The 25,812-nt window shown below is 43.3% G+C and overlaps 1 protein-coding gene and 1 pseudogene across 1 annotated transcript in view; one reads left to right on the forward strand and one right to left on the reverse strand.

The window, feature by feature from the left end:
* Nucleotides 1-8,747, reverse strand: part of LOC111963382 (DENN domain-containing protein 2D-like) — a 30,588-nt gene extending 21,841 nt beyond the window's left edge. The window contains exon 1 of the mRNA XM_023986787.2: nucleotides 8,378-8,747. The gene's annotated coding sequence lies outside the window, so the exon portion shown is untranslated. The remainder of the gene's footprint in view (nucleotides 1-8,377) is intronic.
* Nucleotides 8,748-11,249: 2,502 nt separating this feature from the next.
* Nucleotides 11,250-25,554, forward strand: LOC111962758 (cryptochrome-1-like; annotated as a pseudogene).
* The last annotated feature ends 258 nt before the right edge of the window (nucleotides 25,555-25,812 follow it).

Below are 25,812 nucleotides of genomic sequence, written 5' to 3' on the forward strand. Positions count from 1 at the left end.
CCTGCACGGTGTTGGGCTGTAAGCACAACCCCACCTGTGGACGTCGGCCCTCATACCACCCTCATGGAGTCTGTTTCTGACCGTTTGAGCAGACACATGCACATTTGTGGCTGCTGGAGGTCATTTGGCAGGGCTCTGGCAGTGCTCCTCCTTGCACAAAGGCGGAGGTAGCGGTCCTGCTGCTGGGTTGCTGCCCTCCTACGGCCTCTCCACGTCTCTGATGTACTGGCCTGTCTCCTGGTAGCGCCTCCATGCTCTGGACACTACGCTGACAGACACAGCAAACCTTTTTGCCACAGCTCGCATTGATGTGCCATCCTGGATGAACTGCACACTACCTGAGCCACTTGTGTGGGTTGTAGACTCCGTCTCATGCTACCACTAGAGTGAAAAGCACCGCCAGCATTCAAAAGTGACCAAAACATCAGCCAGGAGCATAGGAACTGAGGTGGTCTGTGGTCACCACCTGCAGAACCATTCCTTTTTTGGGGGTGTCTTACTAATTGCCTATAATTTCCACCTTTTGTCTATTCCATTTGCACAACAGCATGTGAAATTTATTGTCAATCAGTGTTGCTTCCTAAGTGGACAGTTTGATTTCACAGAAGTGTGATTGACTTGAGTTACATTGTGATGTTTAAGTGTTCCCTTTATTTTTTTGAGCAGTGTATATATATGTAATATGAACAATTACAACAATACTGAATGAACACTTTTATTTTAACTTAATTCATCAGTAAAATCTATTTAGTCTCAAATAAATAATGAAACATGTTCAATTTGTTAAATATTGCAAAAACAAAGTGTTGGAGAAGAAAGTAAAAGTGCAATATGTGCATGTAAAAAAGCTAACGTTTAAGTTCCTTGCTCAGAAAATGAAGATATGAAAGCTGGTGTTCCTTTTTAACATGAGACTTCAATATTCCCAGGTAAAAGTTTTAGGTTGTATTTTATATAGGACTATTTCTCTCTATACCATTTGCATTTCATATACCTTTTGACTATTGGGAATTTCTAAATAGTACTTAGTATTGCCAGCCTAATCTTGGGAGTTGATAGCTTGAATCATAAACAGCGCAATGCTTTAAGCACTTCGAAAGCTGCTTGCAATTTAGGAAAGTGCTGTTTAAAAGGAATGCTTACGAGCCTGCTGCTGCCTAACACCGCTCAGACTGCTCTATCAAATCATAGACTTAATTATAATATAATCACACAAGAAATATGAGCCTATGGTCATTAATACTGGTCAAATCCAGAAACTATCATTTCTAAAATGAAAACGTTTATTCTTTCAGTGACAATACGGAACCATTTCGTATTTTATCTAACGAGTGGCATCATCAAAGTCTAAATATTGCTGTTCATTGCACAACCTTCAAAGTTATTCATAATTATGTAAAAATTTCTGGCAAATTAGTTCGCAACGAGCCAGGCGCACAAACTGTTGCATATACCCTGACTCTCCGTGCAATGAACGCACAGAGAGTGACACAATTTGCCTAGTAAAAGAAATTCATGTTAGCAGCAATATTAACTAGGGAATTGTGTCACTTCTCTTGCTTCTGTGTGCAAACGAGTCAGGGTATATGCCAGCCGTTTGGGCCGCCTGGCTCGTTGCCAACTGTGTGAAGACCATTTCTTCCTAACAAAGACAGCCAACTTCGCCAAACGGGGGGATGATTTAACAAAAGCACATTTTGTGAAAAAAATCGCACAATTTTGCACGAATGTACCTAACCATAAACATCAATGCCTTTCCAAATCAATACATAGAAGTATTTTTTTTTAACCTGCACTATTTAGTTAAAAGAAATTCATGTAGCAGGCAATTTAACAATATGCAGGTTTAAAATATATACTTGTGCTATTGATTTTAAGAAAGGCGTTGATGTTTATGGTTAGGTACACATTGGTGCAACGACAGTGCTTTTTTCGCAAATGCGCTTGTTAAATCCCCCGTTTGGCGAAGTAGGCTGTGATTCAATGATAAATTAACAGGCACCGCATCGATAATATGCAACGCAGGACAAGCTAGATAAACTAGTAATATCAACCATGTGTAGTTAACTAGTGATTATGTTAAGATTGATTGCTTTTTATAAGATAGGTTTAATGCTAGCTAGCACCTTACCTTGGCGCCTTGCTGCACTCACATAACAGGTAGTCAAGCATCCCACGCAGTCTCCTCATGGAGTGCAATGTAATCGGCCATAATCGGTGTCCAAAAATGCCGATTACCGATTGTTATGAAAACTTGAAAATCGTCCCTAATTAAAATCGGCCATTCCGATTAATCGGTGGACCTCTAGTTTGGACCATTATATTTTGTTGGTGATGTGGACACRAAGGAACTTGAAGCTCTCAACCTGCTCCACTACAGCCCCGTCGATGAGAATGGGGGCGTGATCGGTCCTCCTTTTCCTGTAGTCCACAATCATCACCTTAGTCTTGGTTACGTAGAGGGATAGATTGTTATTCTGGCACCACCCGGTAGGGCTCTGACCTCCTCCCTATAGGCTGTCTCATCGTTGTCGGTGATCATGCCTACCACTGTTGCGTCGTCAGCAAACTTAATGATGGTGTTGGAGTCATGCCTGGCCATGCAGTCGTGGGTGAACAGGGAGTACAGGAGGGGACTGAGCACGCACCCCTCGGGGGCTTTAGTGTTGAGGATCAGCATGGCAGATGTGTTGCTACCTACCCTCACCACCTGGGGGCGGCGCATCAGGAAGTCCAGGATCCAGTTGCAGAGGGAGGTGTTTAGTCCCAGGATCCTTAGCTTAGTGATGAGCTTTGAGGGTACTATGGTGTTGAACGCTGAGCTGTAGTCAATGAATAGCATTCTCACATAGGTGTTCCTTTTGTCCAGGTGGGAAAGGGCAGTGTGGAGTGCAATAGAGATTGCATCATCTCTGGATCTGTTTGGGCGGTATGTAAATTGGAGTGGGTCTAGGGTTTCTGGGATAATGGTGTTGATGTGAGCCATTACCAGCCTTTCAAAGCACTCATGGCTACGGACGTGAGTGCTACGGGTCTGTAGTCATTTAGGCAGGTTACCTTCGTGTTCTTGGGCACAGGGACTATGGTGGTCTGCTTGAAACATGTTGGTATTACAGACTCAATCAGGGACATGTTGAAAATTTCAGTGAAGACACCTGCCAGTTGGTCAGCACATGCCCGGAGCACACGTCCTGGTAATCCGTCTGGCCCCGCAGCCTTGTGAATGTTGATCTGTTTAAAAGGTCTTACTTACGCCGGCTACGGAAGAGCCATGATCACACAGTCCCGTCCGGAACAGGCTGATGCTCTCATGCATGCCTCAGTGTTGCTTGCCTCGAGTAAGCATAGAAAAGTGATTTAGGCTCGTCTGGGTAAGGCTGCTTCACTGTGTTAGCTCGAGCTGTGCTTCAACTTTGTAGTTTGCAAGCCCTGCCACCATAAGGCGCGCATCGGAGCCGGTGTATGTATGATTCAATTACTTAGCCCTGTAATTTATGCTTTGCCCTGTTGGATGGTTCGTCGCAGGGCATAGCCAGGATTTCTTTAAGCTTCCGGGTTTAGAGTCCCACAACCTTGAAAGCGGCAGCTCTAGCCCTTTAGCCTTTAGATGCGAATGTTACTGTATCCATGACTTCTGTTTGGGGTATGTACGTACGTACTCGAGGCAGCATATTAATAAAGCCAGTTGAACTGAGATGTGGTGTACTCCTCAATGCCATCGGAATGAATCCTGGAACATGCTCCAGTCTGTGATAGCAACAGTCCTGTAGTTTAAGCATCTGCTTCATCTGACCACCTTTGTATAGACGCGAGTCACTGATGCTTCCTGCTTTAAAAATTTGGCTTGTAAGCAGGAATCAGGAGGATAGAGGTTGTGGTCGGATTCACCAAATGGAGGGCGAGGGAGAGCTTTGTACGCGTCTCTGTGTGTGGAGTACAGGTGATCTATAATTTCCCCCCCCTGGTTGCACATTTAACATGTTGATAGAAATTAGGTAGAACTGATTTAAGTTTCCCTGCATTAAAGTCTCCGGCCACTAGGAGCACCGCCTTTGGGTGAGTTGTTTCCTGTTTGCTTATTTTCTTATACAGCTGAGTGAGTGCGGTCTTAGTGCCAGCATCTGTCTGTGGTGGTAAATTAACAGGCACAAAAAGTATAGCTGAAAACTCTCTAGGCAAGTAGTGTGGTTTGCAATTTATCACAATATACTCTACTTCAGGCMYGCAAAATCTAGACACTTCCTTAGATTTCGTGCACCAGCTGTGCATATTTGTGAAACAACAGTCCGCCCCCCCTCATCTTACCGGAGTGTGCTGTTCTATCTTGCCGGTGCAGCGTTTATCCCGCTAGCTGAATATCCATGTCGTCATTCAGCCACGATTCCATGAAACATAGGATATTAGTTTTTGATGTCCCGTTGGTAGGATACTTGTGATCGTACCTCGCCTAATTTATTGTCCAATGATTGCACGTTGGCGAGTAATATTGACGGTAACGACAGCTTTCCCACTCGCCGTCGGCGGATCCTAACGAGGCATCCCGCCCGGTGTCCTCTGTGCCTGCGTCTCTTCCTCTTGGGATGTTGGCCTTGTCTGGTGTTCAGAGTATGTCCTGTGCATCCAGCTTATTGAAGAAAAAATCTTTGTCTAATCCGAGGTGAGTGATCGCTGTCCTGATATTTAGAAGCTCTTTTTTTTGCCGTAAGATACAGTTGCAGAAACATTATGTACAAAATAAGTTACAAATAACGTGAAAAAACCCCACATAATAGCACAATTGGTTGGGCGCCCGTAAAACTGCTGCCATTTCCTCCGGCGCCATTTTAACTGGTACCGTATGTAATGGGTAATTGATATATACTAATGTTAGCAATTTATGTTATTCTTCAATAACAAACTCCAAAGGAAATTAGGGGGACGAAAATAGTTTTTTTCAAAGAAGACAAATCATACGGGGAGGTAGATGGTCATTCTCTCCTGTCCTCAGTGATGCTCTCCAGCGGTTCTCTCCAGTGATTCTCTCCCCCAAACAAAGMMACAGCATGTAGTTTTAGAACCCAGCCCTAGCCTGTGGTTGACCAATTAGAATTCCTTGCAATAAAACTAGCCAATGGCCAAATAACAAGTATCCTATTTCTGAACCATTGATTAATAATTCCCTATTACAGAAAAAACACTTTCCCTTAAATCATTATTACTCTATTGACGTCTCATCCTTTTGAACTCTCGTCCTCAGTCTCTGCGTTGTGTATTTATCTTCAACATATTCTTACACTAAGAATCAAGACACCAACAATTCACACAATGAAGTCATGAAACAATGAAAGTCAACAAATTGGCGGGAAAAGCGTATTCTGGAAAGAGAAGTGCATTGTGCATCTGGACGCTTGGCCAATCCTACGTCTGCATTGGCCATGCAGCATTTACGGTGATATGGCCTCAGCAGTAGTCAGGGCCTTCATACTTCCTGCGCATCACGGAGCAGTGCAGAGCTGTTGTCAAGGAAGTYAGTGTGTGTTTRCTACAGGATGTACCGCCTCCACCTACCGTCAACCAATCATGTCAATGAGGAGCTATGCAGAGCCCTRCGCATTGTTACAATATTTGGGAAGCGCATGGCGAAGCTGTACAGAGCTCAATTTGCCCTCCGCATGCTTCTGGAGGCCACACAATTGCGTCACACCCTCCAACCCTCCTGGTTGGAGCCTCCAACCACATTTTCAAATCAAGCATAAATTGACTTTTAGTCTAGGCCTCAGCAATGGATTAGTTCACTGAGATGATGGTTGCAAATATATAGATTCAATTGATTGGACATGATTTGGGAAGGCACACACCTGTCTATATACGGTCCCACAGTTGACAGTACATGTCAGAGCAAAAACCAAACCGTGAGGTRGAAGGAATTGTCCGTAGAGCTCCGAGACAGGATTGTGTCYAGGCACATATCTGGGGAAGGGTACTAAAACATTTCTGCTGCATTGAAGATCCTCAAGAACACAGTGGTCTCGATCATTCTTAAAATGGAAGAAGTTTGGAACCACCGAGACTCTTCCTAGAGCTTGCRGCCCGACCAAACTGAGCAATCGGGTGAGAAGGGCCTTGGTCAAGGACTAAGAACCCAATGGTCACTCTGACAGAGCTCCAGAGTTCATCTATGGAGATGGGAGAACCTTCCAGAAGGACAACAGTCTCTGCAGCACTCCACCAATCAGAAGAATGGGACAAACTCCCCAAATACAGGTGTACCAAGCTTGTAGCGTCATAACAAAGACTCAAGGCTGTAATCGTTGCTTCAACAAAGTACTGAGTAAAGGGTCTGAATACCTATGAAAAATGTGATCAGTTTTTTTTTTGTAAAATGTGCAAAACTTTCTAAAAACCTGTTTTAGCTTTGTCATTATTGGCTACTGTGTGTAGATTGATGAGGGGGAAAAAACAGTTAGAATAAGGCTGTAACGTAACAAAAATTGGGAAAAAGTAAAGCGGTCTGAGTACTTTCCGAAGGCACTGTATGTTTCCCTTTCTGTCATCTGTGTCACGTTCCTGACCTTATTTTCCTTTGTTTAGCTTTGTTTAGTTGGTCAGGACGTGAGCTGGGTGGACAGTCTATGTTATGTGTTTCTATGTTTAGGTTCATTGGTAATTAGCCTTATATGGTTCTCAATCAGGGACAGGTGTTTGACGTTTCCTCTGATTGAGAACCATATAAAGGTAGGCTGTTCACACCGTTTGTTTGTGGGTGATTGTCTTCCGTGTCAGTGTTGTTACCACACGGGACMGTTTCGTTTGTTTAGTCTGTTTTTGTGTTCTGTAAGTTCTCATGTTCAGGTCTGTCTACGTTGTTTTGTAGTTATTCAAGTGTGCTTCGTGTTCGTCTTGTTTAATAAATCAACATGTATTCKCCACCTGCTGCGTTTTGGTCCGATCCATGCTCCTCCTCAGACGAGGAGGAGAACAACCGTTACAATCTGGTGGTCAAAGCAAGTGTGAAAACAGTCTGGACAACCCCTCCTTTTCTCTCTCCCTCTCCAGGTAATGTCAACTCTCCCAGCTCTTACCGACACCTACCATTGAGCCCTCCATTTACTGTAACCAGCATCCTTAACCAGTGAGAAACCGACCGACACCGGACGTCCATGGACATTGAAAAGTAGTTKAAATTAGGTCAGTCCGCCCTGGCCTGGATTTCAACGTTCACAGACGTTTTTTGGAACGGTCCGGACAAGCTTTAATTTAAACTTCCTGATCTAATCAGACTCCTATTTATCACAAGTTTGGAGAGTACAGTACAATACAGTAAAGTTTTTAAAAAGCTCAGTACAGTACAGTCCTGTACAGTAAAATAATTCATTACAGTACACAGTAGAGCACACTGAGTTGAGCACACTATAATGTACTGTACTCTACTAAACTACTTTACTGTAATGTCCAAACTTGTGAAACATAAAACATTTATGATTGGTTCAGAGTTGGTTCGGTCCAAACAAATTTGGTCTTGTTTGGAGGCAGAGCTCATTAAAATAATAGCCAGTGTGTAGAATAATACCCACATATGCAAAGGAGGATATTGCATATTTCTACAGTTGTGTACCTAATTAGGATTCATCCTCCTGAAAAGAATGACACTCATATAGATAATTATGCTGTTCTATGTAGTGCAGTTCAGGGATCCATGATGAAATTCCATTACRGAAATTCTGTTACCGGGTGTAAATCTACTTCACTGTAGTTCAATAACAAAAAGGAGATGTTTTCAAACTRYWSATGTCATGTCATAGCTGACACCCCCCCACCCCATACGTTGAAATGTACCATCCAATCAAATCTTGCAGCTGGTAGCCAGAGGACCATTTAAACWGTTTTTGCAATACAACATTCTCCAGACCTCTAGGCATGACAACGACTATTAGCCCATACGCAATTGCCAATAGTTGTTGAGTACAGAAAATATAGGCCTATAGAGTACCACAGTATGAGTCATAATACCCATTAAAATCTAGCGGTAATTTTCGAATTGGAGTATAAATAGAGCTGAATATATTGATGTCACCTTTCCAAGAGAGATTTAAATGGTTATCAAAACGTCACGCCAGGTTAAGCCTACACAAAACAAATCCCCTATGTGAAAATGGATGGTGGAAAAACGATTCGAACCATTTCCCGTTTTATGGGTATGGTGACACGTCAACTGTGGGGCTTTATAGCCCATTATCACTAATAATTTGTAGTGAAATGGAAAATCAATATAAACTGATGTGGAAAAGTGTAGCCTATCTGTGTTTAAGAATGCTATTAGCCTTCTGGAATTCAACTTTAAGTATAAAACAATTACAGCAAGAAAAAAGGAAACAGTATATCAATAGCAAATACTCACCTTTTGCAGAATCTTTCAATAAGTAACCTWAACTCCCCTAAACGTTTTAGTCGCTCTTCAATTTAGGTCTTATTCCAAACCAAACTCACAAGCAACCTCGCAGCCCGTCGTTCAGTTGCCAAGTGAGCAGTGGCACAAGTAATCGATTTCCTGGAACCGTTTCTATTCCACCTCAGTAGAAGATGTGCCGCATTGCGGGTGAACCGGGGGGACACTGGTGGAAGACAGCTWGACTCTACTCTCTTTATCTTCCAGAAATAAACGTAGTTACTTTGGTTGCCGGAGTCGCGTGAGTTGCCTATTAGGTATATTTATTGAAAAAGCAGAACCAAGTGCAGGTTATCTAGGCGACAAAAAAAATGCATTMAACAGTCACCATCACTTACGTCAGGTGTGTGGCCAAAGGGGAGGGGACTGACACGCTCTTTTCCTTTGCTCCTGGAAGCCTATTGGATAGCGTGTTGTCTAATTAATTAAGGGAGAAACAGATTCGTCTGCTTCAGAGAATATGGAAATAATGTATAGTTGTATTTAGCCTATCCATGTTTCATCTAGGCTCTCATGTGATGATGCGTTAGACTGACTACTGTATATTCTCACTCTGCACTAGAGACTGGCAATAATATTTGCCATCCCCTCTTGCAGTCTTTGAATATGATGAGAAGGTATGGGCCTAATATTGATCTTGGTGCCATGACTGATTTCTCATGTATGCTCTCATATTACCTGACATACATACAACAGTCAACAAGTAGCCTAAGCTATATTCTCATGTTCCTGGTTTACTTTTTTTGTGTTCAGGTCTCCCTCCAACCATCATTTTCTAGTCATGCTAATGGGTCATAGACTGTAAATTTAATATCAAAGCAGCAAGGGCCAAAAGGGTCCTCTTGTGACATTTTAGAGAAATTGTTCCCCCTGGTGGAAAATATGAGGATATATGATAGGAATGCAGGTTACTGTGAGCCTGTCCAATTAAACAAATCAGTGGTTGAAAGTACTTTACTTTACCATTTATATTTTTGACAACTTTTACTTGTACTTCACTACATTCTAAATAAAATATTGTACTTTTTACTCCATACATTTTCCCTGACAACCAAAGGTACTTGTTACTCTTGAATACATKTTCCACTACCATCTGTACTATTGGCCAATGTGCAATCACTGGAAAATAAAATGGAGGATCTACGATTATGAATATTATGAAAACTGTAATATCTTATGTTTCACTGAGTTGTGGCTGAACGACGCCACGGATACTATAGAGCTGGCTGGGTATTCCATGCATCGGCAGGACAGAGAAGCTATGTCTGGTAAGACGGGGGACGGGTGTGTGTGTCTATTTGTAAATAATAGCTGGTGTGTGATTTCTAATATTAAAGAAGTCTCGAGACGGGAATATGTTCCGGGATTCATCCATTGGCATTGAGGAGTATACCACCTCAGTTACCGGCTTCATCAATAAGTGCATATCCCAACCAGAAGCCATGTATTACAGGGAACATTCGCACCGAGCTAAAGGCTAGAGCTGCCGCATTCAAGGAGCGGGACACTAATCTGGACGCATATAAGAAATCCCGCTACGCCCTCAGACGAACCATCAAACAGGCAAAGCGTCAATACAGGACTAAGATTGAATCCTACAACACCGGCTCTGATGCTCGTTGGATGTGGCAGGGCTAGAAATCTATTACAGACTACAAAGGGAAACCCAGGCTCGAGCTGGCCAGTGACACAGGCCTACCAGACGAGCTAAATACCTTTTATGCTTGCTTCGAGGCAAGCAACACTGAAGCATGCATGAGAGCACCAGCTGTTCCAGACGACTGTGGGATCACGCTCTCGGGTAGCCAATGTGAGCAAGACCTTTAAAGAGGTCAACATTCACAAGCCGCAGGGCCAGATAGATTACCAYGACGTGAACTCAAGCATGCGTGGACCAACTGGAAAGTGTCTTCACTGACATTTTCAACTGCTCCCTGACCAAGTCTGTAATACCTACATGTTTCAAGCAGACCACCGTAGTCCCTGTGCCCAAGYAAGCGAAGGTGACCTGCTTAAAMTATTACCGCCTCGTAYCACTCACGTCAGTAGCCATGAAGTGCTTTGAAAGGCTGGTCATGGCACACATCAACACCATCATCCCGGAAACCCTATACCCACTCCAATTCGCATACRGCCCCAKAGTATCCACAGATGATGCAATCTCAATCGCACTCTACACTGCCCGTTCCCACCTGGACAAAATGAACACCTATGTGATAATGCTGTTCATTGACTACAGCTCAGCGTTCCACACTATAGTGCCCACAAAGCTCATCACTAAGCTAAGGACCATGGCACTGAACACCTCCCTCTGTAACTGGATCCTGGACTTCCTGACAGGCCGACCCCAGGTGGTAAGGGTAGGCAACAGCACATCTGCCACACTGTTCCTCAACACTCGGGCCCCTCAGGGGTATGTGCTTAGTCCCCTCCTGTACTCCCTGTTCACCCACGACTGCGTGGCCTAACATGACTACAACGCCATCATTTAGTTTGCTGACGACACAACAGTGGTAGGCCTGATCATCGACAACGATGAGACAGCCTATAGGGAGGAGGTCAGAGATCTGGCAGTGTGGTGCCAGGACAACAACCTCTCCCTCAATGTGAGCAAGACAAAGGAGCTGATCATGGACTACAGGAAAAGGCGGGCCGAACAGGCCCCCATTTTAACATCAACAGGGCTGTAGTGGAGTGGGTCAAGAGTTTCAAGTTCCTTGGTGTCCACATCACCAACGAACTATCATGGTCCAAACACACCAAGACAGTCATGAAGAGGGCACGACAAAACCTTTTCCSCCTCAGGAGACTGAAAAGATTTGGGATGGGACCCCAGATCCTCAAAAAGTTCTTCAACTGCACCATCYGGAGCATCCTTACCGGTTGCATCACCACCTGGTATGGCAAGTGCTCGGCATCTYACCGTAAGGCGCCACACAGTGTAGTGCGTACGGCCCAGTACATCACTGGGGCCAAGCTTCCTATCATCCAGGACCTGTATACTAGGCGGTGTCAGACGAAGGCCCCAAAAATTGTCAAAGACTCCAGTCAGTCAAGTCACAAAATAACTTGACTAACCTGTACCCCCGCACATTGACTCGGTACTGGTACKCACAGTATATAGCCTTGTTATTGTTATTTTTATTGTGTTACTTTTTATTTGTATTTTACTCTTTTACTMTTGTTTATTTAYTAAATATTTTCTTAACTCTTTCTTGAACTGCATTGTTGGTTAAGGGCTTCTATGTAAGCAATTCACGGTAAGGTCTACACCTGTTGTATTCGGAGCATGTGAAAATAACCTTTGATTTGATTTGACATGTGCACCACCAAGTCAGAACAGTAGGCTAAGTTATCAGGGGGAAAGGGACCAAATTATTAGGATGAGGCACATGGGCTACTAACAGCTTACTACACAACAGGCACGTAGTATTACTTTCTTAGCTACAGTATACATACCTCCCTGGCATTTTACATKTTTTATGCAGCAGCATACAATACATTTTTGGACTGACCGTTGTGCTGTGCTCACTTGAACASMWYYYRSGCGCGGCGGCCCTTCTTGTTGTCAAATTTTGTCATGAAACTTTGTCATCAAAGTCTGGCATTCTCTGGATTTATGGTGCTTTCAAGGCAACTGGGTCTCTGAAATAAACATGATCGAATCATGATGTCAGTGATCTTCTGGTCGGAGCCCTAGAAAGAGGCCCAAGTTCCCGCCTTTGATTTCCGAGTTGGATGACCGTTCAAAACTTATTTTCCCAGTGAGTTCCCAGTTATATTGAACTCACTGAAGTATGAGATTTCCCAGTGCTYAGTTTCCAGTTGTATTGAACACGGCAGAAGTCATACTGGATTGACAGCATGGCCAATGTATACAACCTTTTCTGGCCCAATGGTTTTGCATGTGAATGTTTATCRTTTTAAGCTTGGAAAAAATACCCTTAAACCCAGACCTGGACCACACACCKTCTCCACCGAATAGCAGGTAGGGGAAGCAAAATAGTGATTGATTTGCAGCGATTTGCGATTTTCAACTTGTTYTGTAATGTTTATGTCCAATGTTTATGAGCACCGAAACGTTTTATCTATTATTTCTCTTTATATGACAAGGATTGAAAAGGATTTTCCAGTAGATTGTCGACGTGATTAATGATGATGACTGCTTGTCTAGCTTGCAAGCTAAGATGTTGAAGGTATGATGTTGACATGATCAGTCCAATCAAAGCTACGGTAGATATAACATGATTTGACGTCATTTTATCTGTGGCCAATGACCTTGAGCCTTCTTGGATGGGCACTTCTAATGTAAATKTATGGCAGCACCCAAAGGGGTTCCAAAGTTATAGCTCACCCTATAGATTTTACATTGACGTAGTGTCCCTGTGAGTGACAGAGCACTGAGCCAATCACAGCGCAACTATAGAAGATTGCCAACACCTACGCTCTGTATTTTCACTGGCTGCCCCTCCACCACAGAAAGCACTGAGCTAGTGTCACACCCTGACCTTAGAGAGCCTTTTTATGTCTCTATTTGGTTTGGTCAGGGTGTGATTTGGGGTGGGCATTCTAAGTTTTGTTTTCTATGATTTTGTATTTCTATGATTTGGCCGGGTATGGTTCTCAATCAGGGACAGCAGACTATCGTTGTCTCTGATTGGGAACCATACTTAGATAGCCCTTTCCCTCCTTTTTGTGTGGGAAATTAACTTTGTTTGTGGCACATAGCCCTTAAGCTTCACGGTTGTTTTGTATTGTTTTCTAAATAAAAGGAATATGTTTTCTAAATAAAAGGAATATGTARGCTCACCACGCTGCGCTTTGGTCCTCTTCTGTTGACGGCCGTGACAGCTAGGCTGAAACGTGTGCATTTTGGAGCTGCCTTACTCAAGAAATCAAAAAAGAGACGCAGACCCCTTTATTAACTCAATAATTTTTTACGTTGTTTGCAAACTGATGTGACACATATTAATGCCAAAATAACATGCAAAACAGGCGCACACACAAAAAAATAGGAAAACAATGATTTCGGAAAGTATTCAGACCTGTTGACTTTTTCCACATTTTGGCAGCTTCATTAAATAGTACCCCCAAAACACTAGTCCCAACGTCAACAGTGAAGAGGCAACTCTGGGATGCTGGCCTTCTAGGCAGAGTTCCTCTGTCCATTCTCTGTGTTCTTTTGCTCTTAATCTTTTATTTTTATTGGCCAGTCTMAGATATGGCTTTTTCTTTGCATCCCGGAGTCGCCTCTTCACTGTTGACGTTGAGACTGGTGTTTTGCTGGTACTATTTAATGAAGCTGCCAGTTGAGGATTTGTGAGGCGTCTGTTTCTCAAACTAGACACTCTAATGTACTTGTCCTCTTGCTCAGTTGTGCACCGGGGCCTCTCACTCCTCTTTCTATTCTGGTTAGAGCCAGTTTGTGCTGTTCTATGAAGGGAGTAGTACACAAGATCTTCAGTTTCTTGGCAATTTCTCGCATGGAATAGCCTTCATTTCTCAGAACAAGAATAGACTAACGAGTTTCAGAAGAAAGATCTTTGTTTCTGGACATTTTGAGCCTGTAATCGAACCCACAAATGCTGTTGCTCCAGATACTCAACTAGTCTAAAGAAGGCCAGTTTTATTGCTTCTTTAATCAGAACAGTTTTCAGCTGTGCTAACATAATTGCAAAAGGGTTTTCTAATGATCAATTAGCCTTTTAAAATGATAAACCTGGATTAGCTAACACAACGTGCCATTGGAACATAGGAGTGATGGTTGCTGATAATGGGCCTCTGTACGCCTATGTAGATATTCCATAAAGAATCAGCCGCTCCAATAGTCATTTACAACATTAACAATGTCTACACTGTTTTTCTGATCAATTTGATGTTATTTTAATGGACAATAAATGTGCTTTTCTTTCAAAAACAAGGACATTTCTAAGTGACCCCAAACTTTTGAACTGTAGTGTATATATAATTTGTATATATCTTTTTTTACAAATGTTAGAATTTTTCTTCCACTTTGACATTACAGAGTATTTTGTGTAGATGGTTGACAAAAAAATACAATTAAATACATTTTAATCCCYCTTGATAACACAACAAAATGTGGAAAAGGTAAAGGGGTGTGAATACTTTCTGAAGGCACTGTAGATTAAGAAAATGTCCACTTTCTGGAGCACTAGTCATTGTCATGTCCTATCTCTTTGATTTGCCAAAAATGTTCCCTTTATTCTTCTATAATAATACAGCATTTTTTCTTTGCCACTCTAACTTCTAAAGTCTGTTGGTCTCCTACCTTTTTGGGGGCATTTTCTTATCTATTCTATTACACATGGCTTTTTATTCGGATAACTTGAAAATAAAGTGCTAGTATTGAACTCTTTTCCTCTACCTCCTCTCCTACAGATATCAATCAAGAGCTTGATTGTCGCTGAGCCTACACACACTGTTGTGTGTTTGCATAAGAAGCCAACCAGATCCAACCATAACACCCTGAGCCAACACTGAATCATCCACCTGTTCCAGAAGGGCCTGCGTCTCCATGACAACCTGTCCCTGGTGGGGGCCCTGGAGTCATCAGCGTGTGTGTACCCTGTGTTCATCCTGGACATGCGCACTGGGGCCGTGCGCTGGAGATTCCTCCTGCAGATCAGTGGGCTAACTTGGGTAACCTGATACAGGGTTTATAGTAGCACATACAGTTACCTAGCCTGGGTACCAGTCTGTTTTGCTAACATTCCACTCCTTGTACTCTGTGTCATATGCCAAAGATGTTTAGCATGACAGGAGCTGCAAGGAGTGGAATGATGGCAAAACAGACTGGTACCCAGGCTAAACGTTATCAGGTATTTTAGAAATTATATGGTTACATGGTAATTACACTGTAATAACCTATGAATTGATTGTTTGGAATTGTCCTTTGCCTGTACTTGTCTTTATCTGTAAGAAACTCAATATGTTATGAAAGGGACTAGTTGGTCTCTAGAAACATTAATAGCAACAAGATGCACCAACAGAACTGGAAAATTAGTGGTCGATCCGCACAGATTGGTTTGAAAACATATTGATGTGTTCTTCTACCTTCCACCGTAGCCTCCAGGCCCTGGCTTCCAGGCTGTATGTGCTCCAGTGTTTGAAAGCAAAGTACTTCAATGCCTGCTTTCCTTCTTGGCTGTGTATGTGTGCGTGTTTGTGTGTCATCTGTGTGCGTGGGTGTGTCTTTGTGTCTCCAACTGTAAACCCTCCTTGCTTGTCTTCTAACCTCTCTCTCTCCCCCCTCTCCATACCTCCCCCTCTATATCCCTCTCTCCCACCCTCTCTCCTCTCTCTCCCCACTGTAGGATATTGAAGGCCAACGGAAGGGGAACCACCTCTGACATATAAGAAGTTTCTACATGTCCTGTCCAACCTGGGGGAGCCAGACAAACCTGCCAGGGAGATCACAGCTCAGGACTTCCAGTGAGTACAGTACATTACTTCTGCTCAAATTGAGGCCTCTGTTTTAGGCCGCCGTTAAGGTGGTGCTGATGTCACATGCGCGCTCTTTGGCAATTTCGACTTGTAAAAGCTAGCTATTTTTCAACACTGGCGCCAGGGTTCGGAATTTACCTGTCTTATCAGCTCGCTTCCGCTGAGGTGAGAGGGGTGGAAATATTTGAGATGTGTCCTTAAAGATGTGAGCCAATCTGCCAATTTCAAGCAGAGCTAATGGTGCTATTTAAGACTCATCAAAAGCTGGTCTTGGCAGTAACGCAATTGGTTATGGCATACATTTTGCCAGCAGAGGCACACCATAGCCTAATCAGCAGCCTATAACCAACCATTAAAATATCACGAGCAGCAAACAGTCAACAAACGACAGAAAGGGCGACAAACCGCCCTTGCTGTCTCTGCCTGGCCGGTTCCCCTCTCTCCACTGGGATTCTCTGCCTCTAACCTTAKTACGGGGGCTGAGTTAGTGGCTTACTGGTGCTCTTCCATGCCGTCCCTAGGAGGGGTGCGTCACTTGAGTGGGTTGAGTCACTGACGTGATCTTCCTGTCCTGTTTGGCGCCCCCCTCGGGTTCGTGCCGTGGGGGAGATCTTCGTGGGCTATACTCGGCCTTGTCTCACGATGGTAAGTTGGTGGTTGAAGATATCCCTCTAGTGGTGTGGGGGCTGTGCTTTGGCAAAGTCAGTGTGGTTATATCCTGCCTGGTTTGCCCTGTCCGGGTTATAGTTGGACGGGGCCACAGTGTCTCCCGACCCCTCCTGTCTCAACCTCCAGTAATTATTCTGCAATAGTTTATGTGTCGGGGGGCTAGGGTCAGTCTGTTATATCTGGAGTATTTCTCCTGTCTTATCCGGTGTCCTGTGTGAATTTAAGTATGCTCCCTCTAATTCTCTCTCTCTTTCTCTCTCTCTCTTCTCTCGGAGGACCTGAGCCCTAGGACCATGCCTCAGGACACCCTGGCCTGATGACTCCTTGCTGTCCCCAGTCCACCTGGTCGTGCTGCTGCTCCAGTTTCAACTGTTCTGCCTGCGGCTATGGAACCCTGACCTGTTCACCGGACGTGCTACCTTGTCCCTTACCTGCTGTTTTCGACTCTCTCTCTCTACCGCACCTGCTGTCTCTAACTCTGAATGATCGGCTATGAAAAGCCAACTGACATTTACTCCTGAGGTGCTGACCTGTTGCACCCTCTACAACCACTGTGATTATTATTATTATTTGACCCTTCTGGTCATCTATGAACGTTTGAACATCTTGGCCATGTACTGTAATAATCTCCACCCTGCACAGCCAGAAGAGGACTGGCCACCCCTCAGAGCCTGGTTCCTCTCTAGGTTTCTTCCTAAGTTCCTGCCTTTCTAGGGAGTTTTTCCTAGCCCCGTGCTTCTACATCTGCATTGCTTGCTGTTTGGGGTTTTAGGCTGGGTTTCTCTATAGCACTTTGTGACATATCGGCTGATGTTAGAAGGGCTTTATAAATACTTTTGATTGATTGATTGATTCCAGTTTAATATTGGACATTATTTTAGAAAAAGCAATGTGTCCATGCAGCTTATTTGAAAAGTTGGGCTTCATTAGGCCTATGTGCAATAGTCATTGAATGAAAGGTGTCAGTGACTGTAGGAAGTCTGTTTAGGAGTATATTGCAAGTTATTACAATAGACTGATTATTGTTTTTCCTTGATCATTTTGTTAAAAAATGTGCATCTTCTACTTTCATCTGTTGGATCTGTCTAGTCGGGGGAATACCGATGGCTGTCCGTGGATTGGAATCTGCTCGTAGCCTAGACTATTTTCCTGTTTGTTTGTTTACCTTTCATGTGGCAAAGTAACTCACAGGCCATATCAACGGCGATGGTAGGCTATTCTTATTATAACGTTTGGGCAATGTCCAATTGTCCATGGCTCGAACACGTGTGTTGACAAATGTTTCCATGTTAAATCCAATAGGAAAAAATGCTGATTGGCTACATGTTTGTTATAACTAGGCCTATTTGGCCGATATACCACGGCTAAGGGCTTTTCTTACGCACGATGCAACAGCGAGTGCTTCGATACAGCCCTTAGCCGTGGTATATTGGCAATATACCACAAACCCCGAGGTGCCTTATTGCTATTATAAACTGGTTACCGACATAATTAGATCTGTGAAAATAAATGTTTTGTCATACCCATGGTATACGATCTGATATACCACGGCTTTCAGCCAATCAACATTTAGGGCTTGAACCACACAGTGTATAATATTTAATAAACTATATTCAATGATAGGACAAACATACATGCCTCCTGCCGAAGAGCCGTTAGGCCTACAGATGTCAGATCTTAATTTGACCCTTTTCGTCGCAGGAGGAAATCCTGCAGCAAGAGGATTTTAATATCTGAAGAAATATTTAGAATCGCAGCCAGGGGGCAGRTGGAAGCGATGTTTGTATTCATTGCAGTACTGTAGCTACATTGTACCTTATGTAGGCTACATGCAGACTACAGCGTATCTCGTGTGAATTCTTATTTGCAGGGGGTAGATGTATTTTCCGTGAGGGAAAATCTGTTTTATTTTTGTATCAATTGTTTTATTATGTGTTGAAGGCAAGCAATACGTTACATTACTTTGGTTGCCTTAGTGCCTTTGTGATCTTGCGGTTACAGCCACTGACCCCAGCACACATATGCCAGCGTGGACATGGGTTCAAATCCGTCCCACTGCTCTTTGACTCATGAAAGAACGTCTATTTTTGATGCATTAATTCCGCGTGGTTACAGGGTAAAAACAGAAACCACTCGAAGGTTAACAGTTTAGGTATTCAGTGCTTAAGGTCAGGGCTATGGTTTGGATCATCAGTATTCATAGTATTCTTAGTCCTTGCTTGAGCATTGTGAACTGCCGTGACGCAGTGGTCTAAACAGTGCGCCCCCTGGCGCCGAGCCTCATGAGTGCTTGGCGATTTAGTGACCAGCCTAAGCCACATTAGGCCCACAAGTTCATTGCGTTTATTTAAATGTTTCCAAGAAGTGAAACGAATAGTCTAATAATTTACACGTCAAAGAAAAATGTCTCAGCTCAACGAAATCGTCTTTGGATAGGCTCAAGTGCATAAACATCTTGACAGCTTTACAAATATAAATATTACTTTATAAATATTAAAGCCACACAATACAGGCTTTCAATCCACACCAAAGCCCATAACTARATTGACAAATTATACATAGTCTAACTATAAAACATGGGCGAGCATTCACACTMGAGGAAYGTTTATCGTACTACATTAGGCCTACATCTGTCAATCAACTGATGGCKCAAATCAGCTCATCAACTCAGCCAGGGAAACACAAACAGTAGGCTAGCCTATTATCGTTTTTCACACCTTTCGTTATGTAACAATGGATAGGCTAACGATGGCCTACAGAATGTAGCCTACTGGAATATAATCAAATAACAAGGCGCCTATTGAAACCATCAATGGAACAAGATTATCTACATCTGATCGTTAAACTGTGCGTGCTAAATTCACCCGCACAGCTGATCTCAATTGCAACCATTATTGTTCACCTCATTACCGCTTCCTAAAAGATGTCAGTGTTACCTTAACGTTAGTCCTGCTTGCAACCAAAGTCTTTCAAGATATGTTCATCCTCTGGTTAGTATTGTAATCGGAACAACTTAGTCCCTTTTGAACAGAATAAGGGTGATTTATCTATATGGCAAGCATTCTGTACAATATAAATAAAGTGTTTCATCGTTTACCACTTGAAATCCACTGTGGCAATTTATCCGACACTTTGTATGAACAGAAGCTGTTGGCGTAGCTTATTGTTATTCATTTATTTGTTTCCTATTTATGTTATCCAAAAGTGTCTGGTATGGTCATTTCTTATCAAGACCGGGGGTTAAATCCATAGACTGTCCATATTTTAAATGTGTAAATGAATCAAGTCAATTGGGGGGACTGAGTTAATTGTGCCAGAAGGGTGTGGGCCGGAATGAAACCCACGCTGACTAACCACTAGACCAACCTAGGCCACGATTTAATTTTGATACACTTGACACTTGTATGTCGTAGCCTAGACCAATATCTAACTTGTATTTTTAAAACGACGGTTGTTAATGTGTATGGCTGCATTTCAGATCCATTTTTGTACATTTTAATGTTGCAGTAATAGGACCTAGACCTAGCGTTTGAGCGAGCGAGAGAGACAATTATTTTGATAGCAAGCACGGATCCCAATGACTCGACTGCCACTGCATGGAGAGAAAGAGAACTTCTCTTTCAGGGACTCAAGACTCGAGGCTCATTTGAATTTCCTGAAGCAGCAGGAAAATTCTCTGCGACAAAGAGCAATCAAGTTAAGATCAAGTTCTGACCTGATTCTATTGAGAAATATTGTTGTTAGTAAAAAACAGATCGATTTTTTGGTTTAATTGGTTTTATAATGAGAACGCATGTCTTTTTAGGCCTTATCAATAGCCTAGTGAATTTAATCTTGCTTATTGAGTACGTTTTGCATATCCATGTCCAGACTGCTATTTACAGAAGGCCTAGCCCCTATATCAAGGTGAATACTGTAGTCTATGTTTAACATTGTATTTCCATATTGAAGCCATACAATTAGAACAATGTGGACTGCAAACATGTTCAAAAATATTTTGCAAATATGGGTCAGGCTAGTTAACGAACTAGGCTATAACGGACTAACATTCGAACTGGAGTTGATGACAACGTAATACATAAAAGACAGTCAATACACAACTTGAAGAAACCACATATTTAGCCATGGAGCACGTTTTTATGGGTCGGTGTCCCGCTAGCGGGACAACTTCCGGTGAAACTGGAGGATGCGCAATTCAAATAAATAATCATAAATATTATGGATTTTAAACATTTATGTACATATAAGTGTCTTACATCGGCTGAAAGCTTAAATTCTTGTTAATCTAACTGCACTGTCCAATTTACAGTAGCTATTACAGCGAAAACATGCCATGSGATTGTTTGAGGACGGCGCCCCACATCAAAATATTTTTTCCACCAACAAATATCGATTAAATATTCACTTTACTTTTTGAAAATCTTCCTCTGATTTGTCATCCAAAGGGTCCCAGCTATAACATGTAGTGTCGTTTTGTTAGATAAAATCCTTCTTTATATCCCAAAAAGTCAGTTTAGTTGGCACCGTCGATTTGAGTAATCTACTCGTTCAACATGCAGAGAAAGGAATCCGAAAATCTACCCCTTAACTTTGTTTCAACAAGTCAAAATACATTTCCATTTACTCCTCAGATACCCTAAAAGGTAATCAAACTATAATATTTATTTCGGAAAGAAGTATGTTCAATAGGAAACCGATTTTAGCAGGTGCGTAATGTCTTCATGGCGCACGCAAACACGAATTTACAAGACTGTGTCCCTGTACTAAAACTAATATTTCTTATTCGTTTTTGAAGTTACAAGCCTGAAACCTTGAACATAGACTGCTGACACCCTGTGGAAGCCATAGGAATTTCCTCCAGGGAGCAATGACCTTACTCTTGCATTTCTAAGAGGATGGTTTCTCAACAAAAAAAAATATTACAGTTGGTTTTCTTTGGATTTTCTCCTACCATATCTATTGTGTTATATTCTCCTACATTATTTTAACATTTCTACAAACTTCAAAGTGTTTTCTTTCCAATGGTACCAATTATATGCATATCCTGGCGTCAGGGCCTGAGCTACAGGCAGTTTACTTTGGGCACGTCATTCAGACAGGAAGTGGAGAAAAAAGGGGTCTAGCCCTAAGAAGGGGCTAAGCCTCGACACACCCACAACTTGTTTATTCATCAAAACCCAGCCCRTTTGTGCCACCACCAGCTACTGCGCCCATAATTCCTATTGTGAAAATGGCTCAAATATTTCMGACACCSCCCCGAACCTATAAKACTACCGCCAGTGCTAAGATTTACCATTGTGTWAGGTTTATTAAAGTAGAGCACTTAGTGTCATAAATGACACGCTTATGGAGTGTATACCTAGATCAAGCCAGATATGTGGGSTCTACATGTTACCATACATCTCAGGTAGTCAACATCTGAGCACTTGAGATTTTCTGAGCAGGTACTAAGAAGTCACACAGTAAGTGCAGTRTTCAGMTGTCACCATAAAACCTTCCATGTGRCCCACTCAGCACCACCAGGAATGGGATAAAGAAGGATAGGGTACACAGACAGTTTAATGTTGTTTTCTATGGGTCATATGCTGCAGGGATTCCTTCTGTTCTGATTGTGGTACGAGACCTTCTGGTCCCGTTGGGAGCTTCAGTCAGCAGCACACAGAGAGCCTAATTTCTRTCCACTGTCCTCTCCTGCGAACACAATGTGCGCCAGTTAATTAGTCAGCCTCTACTGTAATCAACCAGTATTTTGATCTAAGTAGGACAATTTAATCCAAAAGACTATTTACCATAATAGAGAATTAAAACCACTCTCCCTGTGCTAATTGTATACTAATTATGGCATTATAAGATAGTGTTGATTGGGCACAGCTTCTGTTGTAATTTCCGTGTGTGTGTGTGTGTGTCATTGAGTCACTGAGGGAACAGATGCCTCTCTCTGCTGCCAGATTGCTTGTGTTGGGTAAACTCGCCCGCCAAGGAAGGAATGGGTGTGTCCATATGTTCTAAAGAGATAGTTGACTGAGAAATAACCTGAGATTGACCCTGCCGCTGCCTTTTGTGTGTGTGCTTCAGTGGGAGCACTCTGTTTGTTCCATTAAGTGCTCTAATCTACAATATATGCCAGCTGTTCAAACTTCAAAGCAGTGATCTCTGTGTTTTGTTTTGTGTGTACATGTGTGCTATATATTTGATGCACTGTGACCCAGTCAAACGCAGATTAACTCTGTGTGAGCCAGCCAGACCATCAAAAGCACAGCAGAACCCTACTCCCTGCTGTTCTGCTGCTTTTTGATGTGATCTGGGACCAGTGTTCTGGGGAGACATACAGGCTTTTCTCCTGTGATGTGAACAGGTGCCACTGTTCTCTGTACAGTATGAAAGTGAATAGGGATAAGAGCCTTGAGACTGGCTCGAAGCCCAGTTTAGACRTACTGGCTGTTGTTAGTGGCTGGAAATGAAGCTTTGGAACACGGAGAGGGCTTGAACATGAAAGGGTTTGTCGTCCAGGGAGAGGGGGTATACACTAGACATTCGTGATAGGCTGGAGGAAAACAAAAAATAAATATTGTGACACTGCAGTCGTGTCCTCCAGGCTGATCTAAAGACAGATGTTTGGAAAAAGGAAAAGGGAGCAGAATAGAAACAGATCCAATAACACMCACGGCTGCCCAACATTATTTCTATTTGTACTGGGGTAACATTGTATGGATGTTTCCCTTGTATTGTAGGAAGTGTCCTTCCCTGTTGTATTGTGGTAACGTTATAATTATGTTTCCCTTGCAGGACGTGCCCTTCCCCGGCAGCTGAGGAGTACAGTGAAGGGGAGCACAGGGTCCCCTCTGTGGAGGATCTGGGCATTGAASGGCAGTCAGATGTGTTGTGGCCAGGAGGAGAGAGCCATGCCTTGATGAGGCTACAGAGCACAGGAGGTTGGTGGCACCTTAACTGGGGAGAACGGGCTCATGGTAATGGCTGGAGCGGATTTGTTGGAATGGTATCAAATACATCAAACACATGGTTAGATGCCATTCTATCCTCTCCGTTCCAGTCATTATTATGAGCTGTCCTCCCCTCAGCAGCCTCCACTGCTACAGAGACACATTGAGAGCCAGGTACTTTATAACAGCTACCAATCCAAACTTAAAGGGACAGTGCAACATTTGGGCAATTTTGCCATGCATGCTAGCTGTTCCTATAGACTTCCAGTCATTGTGCTAACGCTAGTTAGCAATGGCGCCAGAAACTACTTTCAACATTCTTCAAACTACACACGGAGACATACAAATGGTATCCACGAGTTCATTTGACTTTGGGTAGTAAATGTTGCACTATCCCTTTAATCATGTAAATCCACTCCGAAGTAGACCGACACCAGTGGATGCATTATCAATAGATTCATTCGTTTTAGATGTTGATTTTGAAGACCTGAATTTATTTCTTCCATGCAGAAATGTTCTCTCTTCTTATTAGTTGTTTTACCAGAGAATCTCMGGRATTTTGTTGCATTRTGCACTCTAACTGTCTCATGTTGTRCCTCCCTACAGGGTTTGGTGGCTAACTTCTCCAAGCCACGCACCATCCCCAACACCCTGCTACCCAGTACCACGGGTCTCAGTCCTTACCTCAGTTTGGGTTGTCTGTCTGTACGGGCATTCTACCACAGGCTCTCTAAGGTCTATGCACAGGTAAGTTGTGTTCACCAGAAMACCCTGATGTTGAAATTATAGTTAGAAGCAAGGAAGTGCAACCATCATATTGTTGATGTTTGTTTTATTGTTCAGTATAACCTCGTTCTCTCTCCTCTMTCCTCATCACTCTCCCTCTTTCTCCCTTACCTCCTCCTCTCCTTCTTTCCCTCTCCGCCCCTTTCTCGCCCACTCCGTACCTCGCCTACCTCCCTCCTTCCCTCTCAACCCCCTCCAGTCGAAGAACCACTCCCTGCCTCTCGTCTCTCTGCTGGGCCAAGTGCTGTGGAGGGAGTTCTTCTACACCGTCGTTTCGGCAATGGCCAAATTTACCAAGATGGAGGGCAACTCTATATGCCTGCAGATTGGCTGGTACGACAAGGAGAAGGAGCTACGGAAGTGGAGGACGGTATGACCCAACTTTGAAAAAAATATTTGTCCCAAAGTGTCAATGTAATTTGAGCACTAGCACCTGTCCTAAGAGCTGACTAAATTGCACTAAACAAAGCACTAACTCAGATAAATAAACATTCAGACAACATGTGTGACTCTCAATGACGCCCCTGTCCTTGTCCCCGTCTCCCTCCCTCAGGAACAGACAGGCTTAACCTTGATCGACGCCATCATGARTCAGCTGAGGCAGGGGGGCTGGATCCACCACTTGGCCTGACACGCTGTGGCCTGCTTTCTGACCAGAGGAGACCTGTGGATCAGCTGGGAGGAGGGCATGAAGGTAGGGAGGGAGGCATGAAGGTAGGGAGGGAGGTGTGGGAGACATGTGGATCAGCTGGGAAGAGGACATCAAGGTATAGATGGAGGAGGGGAAGGATGGGTAGGGAGGAGTGGGGAGACCTGTGGATCAACAGGGAGGAGGGCTTCAAGGTACCAAAAATGAGGAAAAGCGGGGCAGCGTGGCTGCTGGCTCTAAAATTGGTCACTTTGCAAGGTGTCTCCAGTTGRTGTTGTGCTCCTCCAGTAGCTGTCTGTGCTTCTGTCTGCATCTCCCTGTGCTCTCTGTGTGTCAGGTGTTTGAGGGGCACCTGTTGGATGCAGYCTACAGTTTAAATGCAGGGAACTGGATGTGGCTGTCTGCCAGTGCCTTCTTCCACCAGTCCACACGTATCTTCTGTCCTGTACTCTTCMGGTGACGCACAGACGGAGAATACCTCAGGTAGGGCTCTCGAACACACACACACACACTTTCTCAAACCCCAGATTTATATTTCAGCCTTGTGATTCATGTATCTCTCTTTGTGTGTCTTCAGGAAGTATTTCCCCTCTAAATCTATGAGCCCTAGACGGCTCTAGAGGAAGTGTTGCTGCAGGCTTGCTGRATCATTGGTATGATGCTGCTTCTGTACTTTTTTTTACCATAACTACTGTTAAAGCTACTAGTCCCCTTTTTCAGACTGCTGCTTGTACTGGGCATTTCCACCCATGAGCACTAAGGTGAAATTCATAGGAACATGTCAAATTGGGTTTCAAATGAAAGCTACGAGTCCAATTTTTTGAGAAATTAATMAATACATACATTTTTCAACCATTTTCCATCCTAAAAATGTGTMT

The sequence above is a fragment of the Salvelinus sp. IW2-2015 genome, linkage group LG1 (genome assembly GCF_002910315.2).
Source record: "Salvelinus sp. IW2-2015 linkage group LG1, ASM291031v2, whole genome shotgun sequence".
Taxonomy (NCBI): Eukaryota; Metazoa; Chordata; class Actinopteri; order Salmoniformes; family Salmonidae; genus Salvelinus; species Salvelinus sp. IW2-2015.